The 21,299-nt window shown below is 39.0% G+C and overlaps 1 pseudogene; it reads right to left on the reverse strand.

Moving 5' to 3' along the window:
• Positions 1–1,922: 1,922 nt before the first annotated feature.
• Positions 1,923–18,549, reverse strand: LOC125859001 (uncharacterized; annotated as a pseudogene).
• Positions 18,550–21,299: the final 2,750 nt, after the last annotated feature.

Below are 21,299 nucleotides of genomic sequence, written 5' to 3' on the forward strand. Positions count from 1 at the left end.
GGTTGAACCTTTTAAACAAGTCAAACTTGAGTTTTATTTTGGGAGATTTCTTCGGGAAACAAGTTCGCGACGCGGAGGTGTTCCCAGAAGTTTCTGGAAATTAAATTTTGAGACAGAAGAGTCTGCGACACGTCCGCGACGCGGACCAAAAATATGGTCTATGGTGGAGCTAGTCCGCGACGCGGACATGCTCCCTCCATAAACATTTTTAAACTGCCTTGGTAGCTTGTTTGGCCAAGGGTGGGGGTCCTCATCGGGGACCCTAAGGGTGAACCCGAGGAGTCGGACCCGAACGTTTTGACCCTAAAAAGAATTATTAAGACACCAGGGTCAGCACTACTAATTTTAGACTCCAAACAACACCTAGAAAAATGAACAACATACTAGAACACACCCACATGTAAAAGACTAGTTTCCAAACATCTTGGTCGTCCCTTGACGTTTGACTTCAAACACAACTAAGCTGATCTATAAACTCATTTTCAAAACATTTATACAAGTTTATCAACTACTAACACACATGTGAATCTCTAATTAACCTGTTTCATTTTAAGCGGCGTTACAATATCCCCAACTTAGGAATATTCGTCATTGAATGACAGTCAAAACGCTTCCGAGGACTCAATGACCCTACTAGCATCTCTCAACCAGCATGTAATATCATTACTATTGCACACATCAAGGAGGAAACATCAACTTCACATAAAAAGCATTACAACAAGACTCATGCAATTCAAGGAAGTAGAAACAACATCTACCACTGAATATGCACAAAACTTTACCATTTCTCATATCTTTGGAGGAACTTCCTTCACCATAGCATATCATGCTCATTACCACATTTATAGGCTCACCTTACAATTTCTCACTAAAGAATAATCATGCAACATCAAGATCACATCAAGGCATGCTCAACTAGGCATCTCATGGAGCAATTTAAACAATTCTTCACAAATGCATATAAATCATGAGGGACATAATCAAGAAAACACATTTATTTTTTTAAACAAGAATTCAACTAAAATATGCAAATCATAAGGAGAATACGAAAACCCAATTCACATAAGACTCCAACATGCAACATGCTACTAAGAACTCTTTGTTTCAAGCTTGAATTAGAATAGAAGGAAAATATAAAGATATCAAAAACCTTGCTAGTCAACTCATCATCCCGCACTTGGGGTAAACCCATCTAAGGTTATCATCAAATAACAAAGAAATTTACTTACCTTCATTTGTTCGCTTGTCCTTGTTTGCTTGAAGCATATAGAAACGGTTCCTCTTAGGAGCATTTTTTATTTGGGCCATCATGAGCAAATTGATTGGTCTCTTTCCCTTTTGTCTTAAGTGCCGGGCAATCTCTCATCTTATGACCCTTACTCCCACATCTAAAGAATCCATCTGTACCGATAAGACACTTGCCCAAATGTTGCTTTCCACAAGTAGCACACCTAGGCCTCTCAAAAGTAGAACCACCTCCATTCCCTCTTTGAGGTTTAGGGTTAGACACCCTATTATTGTTGACCATTGAAAAATCTTATTTATAGAACCTCTTCTTAGACTTAGATTGGTTTTGTTCATCCGGCCTAGCCCTCTTCATATCTCTATTCATCTTCCTAAGCTTCGTCTCCTCAAGTTGTTGAGCATAAACCATAAGCCTTAAGATAACCATATCATGATGGAGCATGGCCGTACGACATTCTTCTTCAACCAAACCGGAAACCCCCATCACAAACTTATTCATTCTATCCCTTTAATTTGCTACCATGGTAGGAGCATACTTAGAGAGTTGGGTAAACTTCAGAGAGTATTCCTTTACGCTCATATTCCCTTGACGTATATTCATGAGCTCAACCAAATTTTGCTCCCCAACTCTAACGGGAAAAACCTATCAAGAAAGGTCGTCTTAAACACTCCCCAATCTATTGGTCAGCCCCTATGTGTCTCTCATCCCTCCATTGCTCAAACCACACTTGAGCAACATCCTTGAGTTGGTAAGAAGCCAACTCCGACATCTCCCTAAGAGTCACTCCCATTGCATCCACAATCTTATACATCTCATTTATAAAGTTTTGTGGGTCCTCATCTACCTTAGAACCCCACAAGGTAGGAGGATTCATCCTTGTTAAAACCCTTAACATTGAGGCCACGATATTCTCAATAGCATTCAGCCTAGGCCTCACATCTGTATTTGCCTGAGTAGTCATGGCATGGGTCAGGGAGAGAAAAGCCTCTCTAATCTCCCCATTAGTCATCTCTGGGTGAACCACATTCTCTTGCCCACCTAAAGGAGCTTGTCCACCGTGCACTCCTTGGGGAGGAACTCCCCCATGATCTACCTCTTCTTCCGCTCTCCTCCGATTAGCCCTCTTATTCATATCCTATAACCACAAGAGAAGAATTAGGAAAATGACACTTATCAACCAAACTCTAAGGCATGACATCAAGAATAATGAAAGAAAGTGACTTCTATTGTCCTATAGCCTCTCGCTCATAGATGTGTCGCGACTCAAACCGATGAACGCGACTCTATTAGACATTGCTTTGGACACTTTGAACCTATAATTAATCTTTAAAACCTTATGCTCTGATACCAAGTTTGTAAAGACCCGAGAGCAACCCCTAGTCGTTGCATGCGTATTCGACCTCTCGGAGGTCTTATACAACCCTTAGCATTCATNTAATTAATCTTTAAAACCTTATGCTCTGATACCAAGTTTGTAAAGACCCGAGAGCAACCCCTAGTCGTTGCATGTGTATTCGACCTCTCGGAGGTCTTATACAACCCTTAGCATTTATTCATTGCATAGATCATAAAAATTACTAAGAATTTAAAACTTTTATTCAATAAAACCATAAGACTTCAAGAGTCATCAACATTGAAAACATCGGTACGCAGGCGGAACTACTAAGTCTCTTTAGCCAATCTTAGACAAGAACTAAAAACGTACAAAGCTACACGATCCTTTACAAATGAAATAAAACTTAAGGGTCAATTACAATGACTAAGAAACTTCTAAACATAGTCCTCGAATCTTGAGGACATACCAAAGACTTGGAAGAGTGAAGCAATCCAAGCAACTCCAAAGCACAATCTCATCCTAATTACCACAACCTACACTTGTAGTAAAATAGAAACAAAGGGTTAGTACAACACACGTACTAAGTATGAGAATATGCAAAACATGCTAAAACGGACATTTGTTTGGAAATTATGCTTTCATGCAATTTTGATAAAATCTCATGAACATCAACATAATAGGCATCTTAGAAGTTACAACCAACAGTACAATGTCATATGCCTCACAAATATCATAAACATACATAACCCATTTACCTTTACCTTCTTGCCTTGGTCCTCCACTTTAACTAACCCTTAAGCAATACCTTTGGGAAATGTATGGGCAACGTCCCACAACATGGCCAATGGTGGGGGTCATCCTCGGTGGTCCCGGGGTGTCGTACCCAAACGTTGTGTTCCTAAAAATATTTATTAAGACACTAGGGTCACCTCCACTGAATTTAGACACCAAACAACACCTAAAAACATGAATAACATACGACAACACCCCCTAATTGTTACATGCGTATTCGACCTCTCTGAGGTCCTATACAAGCCTTAGCATTCATTCCTTGCATAGATCATAAAAATCACTAAGAATTTAAAACTTTTATTCAATAAAACCATAAGACTTCAAGAGTCATTAACATTCAAAACATCGATACGCAAGTGGAACTACTAAGTCTCTTTAGCCAATCTTAGACAAGAACTTAAAACGTACTAAGGGACACAGTCCTTTACAAATGAAATGAAACTTAAATGTCTATTACAATGACTAAGAAACTTCTCAACATAGTCCTCGAATCTTGAGGAGATATCAAAGACTTGGAAGAGTGAAACAATCCAAGCAACTCCAAAGCACAATCTCCTCCTTATTACCAAAACCTACACTTGTAGTAAAATAGAAGAAAAGGGTTAGTACAACACACGTACTAAGTATGACAATATGCAAAACATGCTAAAAAGAACATTTTTTTTGAAGTTATGCTTTCATGCCATTTTGATAAAACTCATGAACATCAACATAATAGGCACCTTACAAGTCACAACCAATAATACAAAGTCTTATGCTTCACAATACATCATAAACATACATAAACCATTTACGTTTCTTGCCTTGGACCTCCACCCTAAGTAACCCTTAAGCAATACCTTTGTGAAATGTATGGGCAACGTCCCATACCATGGCCAATGGTGGGGGTCATCCTCGGTGGTCCCAGGGAGTCGTACCCAAATGTTTTGACCCTAAAAACATTTATTAAGACACTAGGGTCACCTTCACTGATTTTAGACTCCAAACAACAACTAAAAACATGAACAACATACGAGAGCACCCTCTAGCCGTTACATGCGTATTCGACCTCTAGGAGGTCTTATACAAGCCTTGGCATTCATTCATTGCATAGATCAGAAAAATCACTAAGAATTTGAAACCTTTATTCAATAAAACCATAAGACTTCAAGAGTCATCAACATTGAAAACATCGATACGCAAGTGGAACTACTAAGTCTCTTTAGCCAATCTTTAGACAAGAACTTAAAACGTACTAAGGGACACGACCCTTTACAAATGAAATGAAACTTAAGTGTCTATTACAATGGCTAAGAAACTTCTCAACATAGTCCTAGAATATTGAGGACATACCAAAGACTTGGAAGAGTGAAGCAATCCAAGCAACTGCAAAGCACAATCTCCTCCTATTTACCAAAACCTACACTTGTAGTAAAATAGAAGAAAAGGGTTAGTACAACACACGTACTAAGTATGAGAATATGGAAAACATCCTAAAAGGGACATTTGTTTGGAAGTTATGCTTTCATGCCATTTTGATAAAATTTCATGAACATCAACATAATAGGCACCTAACAAGTCACAACCAACAATTCAAAGTCATATGCTTCACAAAGCATCATAATAATACATAACCCATTTACCTTTACCTTCTTCCCTTGGACCTCCACCTTAAGTAACCCTTAAGCAATACCTTTGTGCAATGTATGGGCAACGTCCCATACCATCACCCACACTAAGGCACAACCTTAAGGTCACACAAAGTGCACTTACCATGCATACCTCAACCTTTACCAATTAATTTCATAAGACATATAAGCACATAAGCCGACAAGTCACTTCATAAAACTAGAACACTCATCAAATGTCATCCCAAGACTCACCTAAGTAAGACATGGTGAGGCAGCCCATACTACCTCTCCATTCCATACCCAAGTGATCCTTAAAGCTACACAAGACAAGCTCCATTCACATCTCAACATAAATCGTTCATTCAATTTAGTGCATGTAGACACCTTCATTTACTAATGACATAAGATTATCACAAACATTCAATTCAACATAAGCACTTACATTCAATTCATTATGACTCATTTTCACATTAGCATTCTCAAAGATCAAAACTTTCATTAATTAGCCCAAAAAGACGCATTAATTCATTATCATTACTAAGACACACCAAGATCTCCGTTAAATGTCTACTTGTGCAATGTCTAGATGATGTCCCATTTCACTACCTATCCTAAGTAGTACATCCTTAAGATACCCTAGTTCATTCATTCATTAATGTGGGGGTAAAGCCTTAACCGACATAGACCATGGAGCTTGACATGGAATCCCAGATGTACCCTTATCGAAAGAGGGATCCCTACTTGCCTAAGGTAGGGTCGTTCTTTTAGCCTTTATGTGGTAGAGACCACTAGCTAGTCCTATGTGGGAACATAGTTAAGGGATAGAAGGATTGCTTCTAAGTACCCACATCTCAACTAACGAAGGGGCACCCATCTTAAGGGTGGATACTCAATACTGATATCTCAACTAACGAAGGAGTATCCACCCATCTTCATATCCTCTCGGTGCTAGACATTACTCCCCCACGGAGTTTGGACATTCATTTCATTAATTCATTTAGGGTTAAGAATTGCTACTAAGTACTCTCATCTCAACTCACGAAGGAGTACCCATCCTAGCCCAACATTCATTCATTTAGGGATAAGGATTGCTACTAAGTATTCTCATCTGAACTCACGAAGGAGTACCCATCCTAGCCCAATATTCATTCATTTAGGGTTAAGGATTGCTACTAAGTACTCTCATCTCAGCTCACGTAGGAGTACCCATCCTACCCCAAAATTCATTCATTTAGGAACCTCTTGGATTTAAAGATGAGAAAACCCTTCATCTGTTAACCCCATTCGTTTAATGGAGTACTTTATGGGACTATCCTTACATTAGACCCAACTTTCATTCATTAGCATTAACTCCCATTCTCTTCATTCATTCTCAAGTTCTTTCATTCATTTTTCAGTAGGTGTGAGAGAAGGTAAACATAGTCAATTTTAACCTCACCTTCATTATAAGTCATTCAAAGAAGACAACAACCAAGCATAACACATAAAGTCTCTACAGAAGGTCATCTTTCATGCCCTTAGACCATACACAATTTCACATCATATCACATTACCTTCACATAATCAACATTACTCAAAACAACAATCATCCAACTTTGCCTACAAGGTCATGATCACAACATGCTCATAAAGTAAGCACCTCCCCACTTTCAAAGGGATCAAACCTCACAATTCTAATAGCTACAACACACACACACACACACACACACACACACACACACATATATATATATATATATATAATAATAGAATCAATAATCTATTCACAACTTTATCTTCATCATAAATCTTAGGTCACAATTGCCCATTCAAGGCCAACATCCAATATAACACAATTGACTATCAATTCCTTATAATTCAATATAGAACAATACATAAATCAATAGCCCATAAAAATCTACACATTAATAACACATTATTAGCTCATAATCAATAGAGACCCAAAATTAGGATTTCAAGAAATGCAAGGGTTCATGGAGTTTTTGATCTTAAAACCATCAATATTAACATAAATCATCATGTGAAATACTTTCATGCAAGAACCCAATCTTAGATTGAAATTGAGGTTATAGTGTTTTTGAAAATCATTGAAATCAGTTTGATTTGGCTCTTTGATTGAAAGGAGAATCAAAGACAAAATCCCCATATCTTTGTGATTAATTTCCTTAGGAATTTGAAGGAGAAATAAGTAGGAACCGATCCCCTAGCTTGAAGCTTCATAAATGTCTTCCATGGAGTTCTAGAGAGAGAATTTATTTGAGAGGGATGGTTCAATTGGAATAATGAGGTCTAATTCTAGGTTTTGGGGTTTCAACCAACTTAAAATACCCTAAAATAGGTAGAATAACCATTTATAATAATTCCCCAAAGTACCTAATCTACCCCTCCCTTGGTTGTACCTTTTAAACAAGTCAAACTTGAGTTTTATTTTGGCAAATTTCGTCGGGAAGCAAGTTCTCGACGCAGAGTTGTTCCTAGAAGTTTCTGGAAATTAAATTTTGAGATAGAAAAGTTTGCGACACGTTCACGATGCGGGCCAAAAATTTGGCCTATGGTGGAGCTAATCCGCGATGTGGACATGCTCCCTCAATGAATATTTTCAAGCTGCCTTGGCAACTTGTTTGGCCAAGGGTGGGGGTCCTTCTCGGGGACCCTTAGGGTGGTCCCAAGGAGTCGTACCCGATCGTTTTGAGCCTAAAAACATTTATTAAGACACTAAGGTCACCTCCACTGATTTTAGACTCCAAACAACACCTAAAACATGAACAACATACTAAAACCCACCCACACGTAGAAGATTAGTTTCCGAACGTCTTGGTCGTCCATTGACGTTTGGCTTCAAACTCAGCTAAGATGATCTATAAACTCATTTTCAAAACATTTATATAAGTTTATCAACTACTAACACACATGTGAAGCTCTAATTATCCTATTTCACTTTGAGGGGCGTTACACTAGGCGACAAAATTCCACAATCCAAGCAAAGAACTCAAGCGATTAGGGAGTAAAAAGACGAAAATAAGGAAGATCTAAAGTAGGGAATGAGAGTATGGGATGTAAAAATGGGAGAATATGAAGGATTTTGAAATTTTAAACTGTTTGGCCTTTAAAACCTTTTGGTTCGTGCTCCCTTCGGTGGAGTAAGTTGTGCACACTGAATCACTCGGTGTTGCACCGAGTGGTATTTTACCTCGCCAAGTTTTACAGGATTCCCAACAATTTGGGGGTTCAAATGACGGATAAAGTCGGGCACATCAACCTGTTCAGTGAGTCACCGATTGAGGATGTAGCCCGCTAAGTTATTTAGATTTCCCCTTCAAGCATGGTAGTTCCAACAGCGGTCCAAGTCGAGGCACGCTGACCTGTTCGGCGTGCCACCAACTAGACTTTAGCTCGCCAAACTATCCATTTTCCAACACTTTTAACTTTTCAACTTGCACAATCAATACCTGTTATTCAAAAAAATTATTAAGATACAAAAAAACTTGCGTTTCGTCCCAAGAAGCACCTTAGTTAACACCGTGGCATGATGGAGATACCAATTCAAGCTTCATTCTTGGGGTTGGCTGTTGTGTCACTAGGCAACCCCCTTATTTGTCTTGGATTCAATTGGGTCATGATTTGACCCATTTGCATTTCCAATTTCTTAATAGAGACTGAGTGAGAAGTCATCATCTGATTGAGAGTAGAGACATCCTCGTTCATCTCTTTCAACACTTTGTCCGACCTTTCAATTTTGTTGAGAATGCGTGAAAGCATGTCTTCTGTACAGAAACTTTTAGATTCCTTGGGCTTTTGACACTCATGGGGTGGGATGTACCTATCCTTGTCACCCGCTCTCTACTTCCAAGTGGCGTTACGATCACACCAATATCTATCACGGTCTGTCCATCCTTCATCTCTATTCCAACCTGGATTTCCACCTGGCCTTAGATAGTTTGAACGATAACCTCCTCCTTGATTATCTAGGAAGTTCACTTTCTCATTGTACATTGCCTCAAATTGTGCTTCAACATGGTTTAATCCACCGACTCCCACAACATTAACATTCTTCAAACTACCACCCACCACATTTTTCGTGAAGATATCTAGCTGGGTCATCATTTTGGCCATGTTTTGGTCTCTCTCTTGATGTTTTTCGATCAACTCTTTTGACATTCTAAACGTGAGAGGAGATACTTGGTCCTCACGAGTGTGCTATGCTCTATTTATCCTTGTCATGTAGTCAAGGAGTTGAGATGCTAATTCATAAGGTTGTTGCATTATACCACCAGGAACAAGACTCCTATGGAGGTACTGTAGCAACACATCATTTGGAAGTCCATGATTTGGGCATTGAAACACCAACTTCTTAAATCTCAAATCTCAGCCATGTCTCATGGATTGGCTCGCCTTCCAAGAATTTGAAACCTTTTATGCTATATCTGAGCATCATCATCTTTGATGGAGGAAAGAATCTCACTTGGAACGTTGTGGTGAGCTTATCCCAAGAGGTGATGGAGTCCTTTAGTAACTCCAATAACCATTTGGTAGCTTCACCCATCAAAGAGAATGGAAACAACCTGAGACGGCCTGATTCTTGTGATATTGTCACGAGCCAGGGGTACCCCCAAGACGTAACACAACGTACTTGACCCCAAAGCGGTCTCATACAAGCCCTTAGTATAATCTTAACATAAAGACATGGCAATGATGCAAAAATTTTAAAACTTTTACAATAGAAGTCATTTGATAAAAGAAAATCATTAGAGTCTAGACCATGTCTCATTCACCACCTAAAACATTATAATACAAAGTTTGGGACTTAGCCCTTTACATCAATAAAGTTTCAATATACGAAGTATAATAGAAACTAAGAAATGGATAATTCGTCCTCGAACTTGAGGACTCACCAAGCTTAGGATATAGTCAACCCAAGCTTCACTTGAAAGGAGATACGTCCGCCTCAACGACCATAACCTACACTTATAAAAAATTGTAGAGAATATGGGTTAGCACATTCAATTGTACTAAATATGGAAGCCATGCACAAAAATCCTTAAAACATGAATAAAAGGGACATTTAGTTGAAATCATGCCCTTTTCCATTAAAAAGCCATTATGCACATTTAGGGTAATCATAAAGTCAAAGCATACCATAAGCCACCTTAGGCTACCATAGTCATGCATAACTTACCTTGATCTTATCCAAGCCAACACTCATAGACAATAAGATAATCATGTTCATAGTTCATAGTAAAGGAAGTCATTTCAACCCTAGAATCCTAAATAAGTTAGTAAACCTCTCACATCATGTTCATAGTGTTTCATGGAAATAGCCTTTCAATCAACATTACAACATCATCATAATTATAGACCTTTCATGCATAGTAAAGTGTAAGGGTATAGAGGAGAAGGATCTCGAATCAATACCACCAATACACAATAGTCATAGGATCATTAATACATAATTGAATCATGAATTCATATACACTCTTCATCAATATCTACAAACCCTAGTTATTGCCTTTGAAGGCTAGGAATCAAGATCAACCCTAATTTATAGAATTATCACATTAGATAGAGGGATTCCATGATTCAATACCTCAATAAATGTAAACATAATCAATTATCAAGCTTCCATGAATAATAAAGTCACATCTTAGTTCACAATTTGGGAAGAAGGGGAAATCATGAGTCCATAGGAGATTTTCATCAAAATACATAAACACTCCATCAATCCAACAACAAATCATAATAATCCATCATAATAAACCATAATTAAACAATCAAAATCATTTTTGAAGAAGACCTATGACATAGATGAAACCCTAGGTTTTTGAAGTCTTAAAAACATACTTTGAAGGGGCTCCTTGGGTGATAGCCACCTAAGGATGAAGAGCATCCGTACCTTAGTTTAAATTCCCCACGAAATTGGAGAAGAAAGGTTGCTTCTTGAACCCCTAGCTTGACCTTGCTCTTCGATGGAGTCCTAGAGAGAGAATTTTTGAGAGAGGGAAGTTGGTTTCTAAGTTGAGTCTTTAGAGTTATGAGGAATTAAGTTAAGTTTAATGACTAAAAACTATTTATATAGGTCTAAGATAACTATTAATAACTGTGCCCCACCCTTAATTAATTAGAATTTACTTAAAAAGTTTGACCCTTGGCCGAGATTCTTGACAACATTGCATACCCCATCCACGCCTCCCATCCGCGGGGCGTGGATGGATCCACTATAACGACCCAGAAAATGATAGGATGAGCTAGAGCCTTGATGTTTGGGTTAGTATGACTTTAGGTAGATGTGAGGGCTGCTTTGGGACGTATTTGAGCAATGTAGAAGCCTAGGGTGCAATCAAGGGCTAAGACTAGCAAGATAAAGTGGAAGAAACCTTGTTCACCTAAGGATGTTTTGGCGATGGGCAGCCTTGTTCGCCCAATGGGATGGGAGAGTCGCCCAATGACTCCCCATCTCACCTAAGAGACTGCCCACTTAGTGAGCCTACCGGAAAATTGGGCGAACCAAGGGTGCATTTGGTGAATTGCCTATTGCACTTGGCAATCCCAAGGTTCCAAAGGGCGAACTAGGTGCATGATCGCCAACTAGCATGGCGTGTCACCCTTCTCCCCTCCTTTCGCCCAATGACCAGTCCACTTAGTGAGCTCACTGGAACAAAGGGCGGACCAAGGGTGCACTTGGCAAGCCCAAGGGCCCAATGAGCGAACTAAAACAGGCAAGGTCTTAAATTTTAAGTTAAGACTTTGGGGGTCCTTAGCTCTTTTCCAAAATTGACCCTACACTATTCCATTTTTTCCTAGCAACTATATAACATTTTAAGACCTAAATTACTTTCAATTAATTCATTCCAAATAGAATAAAAAGTAAGTCTTCCTCTCTCAAAAGTTCTCTCTTTAGCTCAAGGAAGAGGAAGAAAAGGTGAAAGCTAGGCTTTGGTGGTTTCAAGGTGGTTCTTCCTCAAATTTATTGGAGAATCTTAGTAAAGATATGGTGGTCTTGATCCTTTTCTAATTTTCCATTCAAGGAGCCAAATCCAAAGTGATTTCAAAGTATTAAAAATCTAGGGTTTTACTCAATCTCATGGGTTTTTTCATCAAATGTTTTCAAAAGGTTTCTAATGACAAACTATGATTTTATTGATGTTTAATTTATGATTTAAGATGATTTTTAATCTATGAAACCATGATTTCTCTCAACTCCTAAATTGTGTCATTATGAAGTGGGTTTGTTGTTTATGGAAGCTTATGATTGGAATATGTCTAAATGGCTTTGGGTTATTGGATGATATTTTTGTTTATGCTTAAGTATGGTAAATTAATGATGAAGTGATGACTTGTGAGCATGGCCTTGAAGGGTAAAGTTATGATTTATTTCTTGAATGGTGAATTAGTTGTTGATCCACTTGAAAGGTGGAGGTGTTTACTTACTATGTACATTGTGACCATGGCCTTGAAGGCACAATGTGAGGAATTGAAGTATTAACTTGTTGTTGTATATTTGAATGTGAAGTGAAGCATGTGTGTGATCTAAATTAATGAATGATGATCATGATTAGAGGCTAATTTGTGTTAGGATTGAATGTTATCTCTCTATTAAGACTTGTAAATGATGGTGATTATGTGAAAGGCTATTCTCACATACATATACATATGAATGAACGAACGAACAAATGAGTTTAGAGAAAATGTTATGAATGTGGAGTCTATTGAAAGGCTATTTCTCAACTGTACTCTAATGAATGAAAAGAGTTGTTGTGAAAGGACTTTCTCATAATAAGGGGATTCATAGGTGAAAGGCTATTATCATCTTTGAATGTTTGAGTTTTCCAATGTATGAATGAATGTTGGGATCGGGATGGATGCCCATCTGAGTTGAGGCGGGGTATCTAGTAGCAATCCCTTACCCCATAATAAACTAATGTAATGAATGTAATTTACTCCATGGGGACTAATTCCAAGCACCGAGTGGATATGGATTGGGATGGGTGTTCATTTGAGTTGAGGCGGGGCACCTAGTAGCAATCTCTTGAGATGGATGCTCATCTGAGTTGAGGCAGGGTATCTAGTAGCAATATCCCTATCCCTTAAACTATGTGCCCACATAGGTCTAGCTAGTGGATCCACTTAAGGCTAAACAAATAATGGTCCTACCTTAGGCAAGTAGGAATCCCTTTATCCGGTGAGGGTGACATCGAGATTCCATGTCAAGCTCACATGGTCTATGTTGGTTAAGGCTTACCCCCAAAACTAATGTTAATGAACTATGAACTCTTAAAGATGTACTACTTAGTGTAGGTGGTGGAATGGGATGCCATCTATGCATTGCACAAGTAGGCATTTGAGACAGGTCATGGTGTGTTCCTTATAATGTTAATGTAATGAATGGACTCTTACGATCATGTTTATGAAGAATGTTGACTCTTAAATGCTTATATGCTTAAATGTAAAGATGTATGCTATACTTGGATTGTATTATGAGTTACTTCCTTGTCATGACTATTGTAAATGGATGTGCCTTGTCTATGGTGTCTTCAAAGGAGTTCTTAGTGTGAGTAGTAATATGGGATAGTACTTGCACATTGCACAAGTATGACTTAGAGTTGTTTTAGTTGTTTGTCTAACTGTGATAACGTGATTTATGTAATGTTTATGTCTCTTGAATGCTTTATTGTGTAAAGGTTCTTACCTATTGAAGCCTTGAGGAATACCAAAGTGTGGGATGAAGAGGTAGTATGGGTTGCCACTTCATGTCCTACTTAGGAGTATCTTAGGGTAAATTTAGATAGGGTTCCTAAGATGATGAAATGACTTACTTGGCGAATATGTTTAGGTGTAATATATTGGTCCTAGTTGAGCATGATTACTAGTAATGTGAGGCATGATAAATGGTAAGTTCACTTTTGGTGATCTTAAGGTGGTACCTTAGTGTGGGCGGTGGTATGGGACGCTACACATACATTGCATAAGGTATAACTTGAGGGTTACTTGTGGTGGAGGCTCAAGATAAAGGTAAAGGGTTGTATATGATTTTGTTCAAATATGAATTATGTGACTTTGTATGTTGATTGTGACTTATATTATGCCTCTTGTATCAATGTTCATGAAGTTTTACAAACTTGGCATAAAAGCAGGACTTCCAAATGAAATGTCCATTTTAAGCATGCTTTTACATGGTCATCATACTTAGTAAATTTCTGTGTGCTAACCCATATTCTCTAATTTTTACTACAAGTGTAGGTTGCGGTAATTGAGTATCTCTCTAGTTGGAGCTTAGACTAGACTTCTTCCAAGACATCTTTTGGGTATGTCCTCAGAGATCGAGGACAAGGACTTTTAGTGTTTCTAGTTCCTTTATGTTCTAAGACTATTGTTAAGACTTCGTTTGCAAAAGAGCTGTGACCCTATCTTGTTAAGTGTTGTCTTAAGATGGCCATGTGAGACTTTAGTATTCCGCTACTTTATAAATGAATTTTTTGATTGTTGGTTTTATGAAGAAAAGTTTTAATTCCGCAGTGTTTTTATTACCTATGAGATGAATGAATGCTATGAGGCCTGTATAAGACCCCTTCGGGGTCGAGTACGCCATGTCGCATCTGGGGCCTAGACTCGGGTCGTGACATCCACAGACCGTACTGGTCACTCGTGGATTGGGACTGAGGTTGGTCTTTTGGCCTTGGTCCAGGACTCATCCATGAGTCCCCATCTATGGGCGTGGAATGGTCCACAGACCGTACTGTGCTAACGTTGTTTGTGACTGAAACTTGGAGATTTTGGGGGAGTTTGGGGAGACTAAGTCTTCATTCACGACTCCCATCTACGGGCCGTGAGTCAACCCACGACTCGTGGGTGCCCCATTCGTGGATGATGCTATTTTTGGACAGCTTTTAAGCAGTCCCCCTGGTCCTCATCAAGGATCCTTCAGGAGTCCTTGGGGGGCCATGCCTTGACGTTGAGGGACTAAAACACTAGTGCTATCCTTGGGAGGTCATTTTACAACTCTTATCTTGACGTTAACCCTTTTTAGGACACTAGACTACATGTTAGGCTCTAGCTTAGGTCATTAGATTTCCGAGGTGTTACATTATTCCCCCTGGTGAACATTCATCCCCGAATGATGATCTACACACCAAACTAAGTTAGAAAAATCAATACTAACAGCCCATTATGCATGAAACATCAGAACTGTGCAAAACTCACAAATGCATTATTCACCTTATGCACTTACTCAAAAGGAGGCAACTTCAACTCCATTTCACAAGACATAGTCAATGCAACACAAGGAGGTAGGAACTACATCTACCAACCCATTATGCACAAAATTTATTGATTAACAGAACCATGGGAGGAATTAACTTCTCCAACTCAAGCAAGCTCAACACAACAATATGGGGACAATTATTCCATTTCATCAAAACACAACTAAGCATTCTCATCAAATCACCTCATGAAGTCAAAATGCAATCATCATACTAAAATGCAAATCAACATGAGGAACATATAAATCATGAAAACTCAATTTATGCTTAACATGAATTCTCACAAGAACATGCACAATATAAGGAAATCATGGAAAACGCATACCATACACATGACTCCCAAAACACTTAAAACTTAAGAGGAATTACTTACCTCAAGTTTGAATAGGAGTAGAACAAAAAAGATGAGGATAACGGGCCTTGGCATCCCATGTAGCACCCTCAACTAAGTGATTCCTCCATAAGACCTTAATGAAAACTATTTCCTTATTTCTCAACCTATTCACTTGCCGATCCAAAATCTCAACCGGGACTTCTTCATAAGAAAGGTTCTCATCAACTCCTAAACCCTCTAAAGGAAGGATGGACACCGGATCACCAATGCACTTCTTAAGCATGGAAAGATGAAACATCTGGTGGACCGGAGCCAACTCGTTTGGCAAGTCCAATTCATATGCAACTTTCCCAATACGTTTCAAGATTTGGTATGGGACTACATATGGGCACTACGCTTCACCTTCTTTCCAAACCTTATCACAACTTTCATAGGTGAGATTTTCAAGTAGACCCAATCACCAATATCAAATTCAAGATCCCTCCTTCTAACATCAGCATAGGATTATTGCCGACTTTGGGCTGTTTTCAACCTTTCTCTAATAAGTCGAACTCTTTCAATGACATCATAAACTAGTTCAGGACCAATAGAGAAAACTCACCTACTTCAAACCAACCCACCGGAGATCTACACCTCCTACAGTATAGTGCTTCAAACGGAGCCATAGAAAAGCTAGAGTGGTAACTATTGTTGTAGGCAAATTCGATCAATGGGAGATGGTCGTCTCAATTACCCTTGAAATCAATCACACACGCCCTCAACATGTCCTCTAAGGTTTGAATGGTGCATTAGGCTTGACCATCAATTTGAGGTTGGAAGGCGGTACTAAGTTTAACATTGGTGCCAAGCCCTTGTTGGAATGCCTTCAAAAAATGTGAAGTAAATTGAGTACCCCAATCCGATATGATAGACAAGGGAACCCCATGCGACTTAATATTTCCTTGATGTACAACTTAGCATAGTCCTCCACCGAAAAAGAAACCTTGACGGGAAGGAAATGGGCTGATTTAGTCATCCTATCAATAATGACCCAAATAGAATCATGTTGCCTTCGAGTACGAGGACATCCCACAACAAAATCCATATTCACCTCCTCCCACTTCCAAGCGGGAATATTTATATCTTGGAATAAACCTCTCGGTTTTAGTATTCGACCTTAACTTGTTGACAATTTTGACATTTGGCTACAAAACCCGCTATATCCTTTTCATGCCTTCCACCAATAGACTTCCCGTAGATCACGGTACATCTTTGTGGCTCCCAGATGAATAGAACACTGCGAACCATGAACCTTTTCTAAAATTTGCTCTCAAGCCATCAATATCCGGAACACATAATCTACCTTGGTACCTAAGCACTCCATCCCCTTGGGATAAAGCCTTAACGGACTTGTTGAGAACCAATTCTTTCAACTCCATCAATATAGGGTCAAGATGTTGCTTAGACTTCACATCAACCACAAAGGATGATTCAGAACTATGATGAACCATAAATCCACCCTTGGTGGAATCCACTAGTTGGACACCTAACCGGGCCAATCTATGCGCATCCCAAACCAATTTCTTCTTCTCATTTTCTATATGAGCCACACTACGCATGAAAAATCTACTTAGGGAATCCACAACCACATTAGCTTTGCTAGGGTGGTATAGGACACTCATGTCATAATCTTTCAAAAGCTCTAACTATCTTCTTTGTCGGAGATTCAAGTCTTTTTGGCTAAACACATATTAAAGACTCTTGTGGTCGGTAAACACATCTACATGCACCCCATAGAGATAGTGTCTCAATATTTTTAAGGCAAAAACCACCGCTGCTAGTTCGAGATCATGGGTCGGGTAATTCTTTTCATGAATCTTGAGTTGCCTTGAAGCATAGGAAATCACCATACTGTGTTGCATGAGAACACACCCCAACCCTACTCTCGAAGCATCACAATATACTATGAATCTGTCAGTACCTTCCGGTAAGGTCAACACCGGAGCAAAGGTAAGTCTATCTTTTAATTCTTGGAAGCTCTTCACACAAGCTTCCGACCACCCAAATTTGGACTTCTTTTGGGTCAATGTCGTTGATGGAGAAGCGATGGATGAGAAGCCCTCAACAAATCTCCTATAATACCCGATCAAACCCAAAAAACTTCTAATATCGATGGGACTTAGGGGTCTAGGCCAACTCTTGACCGCATTCGTCTTCTTAGGATCAACCTCTATACCCATACCCGATACAATATGACTAAGAAAATCAACCGACCTTAGCCAAAACTCACACTTACTAAACTTAGCATATAGTTAGTTGTCTTTAAGGACATGCAATACTAACATCAAATGATCCTTATGTTCACCTTCACTCCTTGAATAGATTAAAATATCATCAATAAAGACAATCATGAACAAATCAAGATATTGTCTACACACCCTATTCATTAGGTCCATGAATGTCGTCGGGGCATTTGTTAACCCAAAAGACATAACCACAAATTCGTAGTGATCGTACCAGGTCCTAAAGGCCGTCTTATGAATGTCACATCCTCTTACCCTTAGTTGATGGTAACCCGAATGAAGATCTATTTTGGAGAAAAAGGTAGCCCCTTGGAGTTGATCAAACAAATCGTCAATCCTAGGAAGTGGATACTTATTCCTTATAGTGACCTTGTTCAATTGGCGGTAATCAATACAGATCCTAAAGGACCCATCTTTATTTTTAACAAACAATACCGGAGAACCCCAAGGAGATATGCTTGGTTGAATAAAACCCTTGTCTAGCAAATCCTTTAGTTGTGCCTTCAATTCTTTCAATTCGGCCGGAGCCATTCGGTAAGGAGGAATGGATAGGGGTTGTGTATTCGGCAAAACATCAATGCCAAAGACTATTTCCCGTTCGGGAGGAATACCAGGCAAGTCATCAGGGAAGACTTTAGGATAATCTCTCACTACGGGGACCGACTCCAAATGAGGTATTTCAGACTCAACATCCATAACCCTCACAATGTGATACAAACACCCCTTTAAGATCATTTTTCCAGCTTTTAGACATGAAATGAAATGACCTCTAGGTGTAGAGTTTCCCCCTTTCCATTCTAAAGTAGGCTCATCAGGAAATTGAAATTTCACCACCTAGGTTCTATAATCAATGGATGCAAAACAAGCATGCAACCAATCCACCCCCAATATAACATCAAAGTCCAACATATCTAATTCTACCAAATCAACCAATGTGACTTTATGAGACAATGAAATGGGACAACTCCTATAAACTCTTTCAGCTATAATCGAGTCACCCACCGAGGTAGAAACTGAAAAGGGGTCTTTTAAGACTCGGGGAGTACATCAAATTTCATGGCCACAAAAGGAGTAATAAAAGACAAGGTGGCACCGGGGTCTAATAATGCATAAACATCAATGGGACAATATCTCACCATATGACCACTCTTCCCACAATGAAAGCAACCATCTGTTCCAACAAGACACTTACGCTCATGTTTCTTGCCACACTTGGCACATGTAGGCTTGTCATGGAAGATCCACCACCATTGCCTGCTTGAGGCTTAGGGTTTGGCACTTTATCCCTCTTGACTCTTGGAGTGCTAGAGGAGCTTTGGTTGGAAAACCTTCTCTTAAGTTGCCCTTGACCCTCAGAATTTCCCTTTGAAGAATTTCTGTCATTGGTCCTAGGCCTCTTCACATCTCTATTCCTTTCTTGGAGTTTTTCATCATCCATTTGCTTTGCATACACCATAAGACATGATATATCCATGTTGTCATGAAGCATAGCCGAACGACATTCTTTCCTCACCAAGTTAGACACACCCGTTACATATCTACTCACCTCATCTCTTGGCTTTGCCACCATGGATGGAGCATACTTAGAGAATTCGGTAAATTTAAGAGGGGATTCTTCAACACCCATATTTCCTTAGCGAAGGTTGATGAATCCCTCCACCTTGGCCTCCTTCTCATGGGGAAATTACTTATCAAGGAATGTCTTTTTTAACACTTCCCAACTTATGGGACCCGCTCCTTCTGACATCTTTGCCTTCCATTGAGTATGCCATACATAGGCCACACGCTTCAATTGATACCCGACTAGCTCTGCTTTCTCTCTAGATCTTGGGGAGGAACTCCCTCATTAGCAATCTCTTCCACTTTTCTTGTGGCAGCCCTTCTGTAGTCATAACCTATAAGCACAAGAAAAGGGTTAGGAAAAGGGATTTTACAGAGTTAAGGCTCTTAAGGAAAGGCTAAAGAGTAATGAGAGAACTGAAAGTTTCTAAGAATCTTATAGCCTCTTATTCATAAGTGTGGCGCGCTTCACACTCATGAACAAGACTCTACTAGACGTGGTTCATGAGATATCACCCTAAATATCATCCCAAAACCTTATCAGACTCTGATACCAAGTTTGTCACGACCCAAGGGTACCCCCTAGATGTAACACGACGTACTTGACCCCAAAAGAGTCTCATACATGCCTTTAGCATAATCATAACATAAAGACATGGCAATGATGCGGAAAATTTAAAATTTTTACAATAGAAGTCTTTTCATAAAAGAAAATCATAAGAGTTTAGACCTTGTCTCATTCACCATCTAAAACACTAGAATACAAAGTTTGGGACTTAGCCCTTTACATCAATAAAGTCTCAATATACGAAGTACAATATAAACTAAGAAATCGATAATCCATCCTCGAACTTCAGGACTCACGAAGCTTAGGGAATAGTCAGCCCAAGCTTCACTTGAAAGGATATAAGTGTGCCTCAAAGACCGGAACCTAAACTTATAAGAAAATGTAGAGAATATGGGTTAGCACAATTAATTGTTCTAAGTATGGAAGCCATGCACAAAAATTCTTAAAACATGCATAAAAGGGACATTTAGTTGAAATCATGTCTTTCTTCAGGTATGCACATTTAGGGTAATCATAAAGTCAAACCATACCATAAGCCACCTTAGGCTACCATAGTCATGCATAACTTACCTTGATCTCATCCAAGCCAACACTTATAGACAAAATGATAATCATGTTCGTAGTTCATAGTAAAGGAAATCATCATTAACATTCAACTCATATCATGCACACATGGATTCATACATATTCATGTCATAAGTAAATCACACCATAACCCCTTTATCATACTACTTGTGCAATGTACATGTGAAGTCCCATACCCCATTAATACTAAGCAAGATTATTAAGAATTCGTGGATATAGCTCATGTTCATGTTCATATTCATAATCATGGTTCATGGTCATATTCATGGTTCATGGTCATACATAGAATACATTAACTCATAAAGCATCATGTCATCAAGTACATACCACAATCACTCTCAAAGCTTACTTGTGCAATGCATAAATGAAGTCCCATACCTTCACTCACACTAAGTAAGTCCCCTTAAGTAATCATAGTACATGACTCATCTTTTTGTTCTTAGTTCATATTCTTGTTCATGTCATGTCATGGATCTTGATCTTGTCATCTAGGGAAATATAGCCTTAACCGACATAGACCATGTGAACTACATGGAATCCGGTGTCATGAACCAATACTGAAAAGAGGGTTCTACTTTCCTAAGGTAGAACTAACATGTTTAGCTTATAGGTGGATCCACTAGCTAATAGACCTATATGGGAACATAGTTATGGGATAGGGAGATTGCTACTAAAAACCCGGACTAACTGAGGTAAAAGGTTTCCATCTCATGTTCCTATCCACTCGGTGCTA

This window comes from Solanum stenotomum, chromosome 3, assembly GCF_019186545.1.
Source record: "Solanum stenotomum isolate F172 chromosome 3, ASM1918654v1, whole genome shotgun sequence".
NCBI lineage: Eukaryota > Viridiplantae > Streptophyta > Magnoliopsida > Solanales > Solanaceae > Solanum > Solanum stenotomum.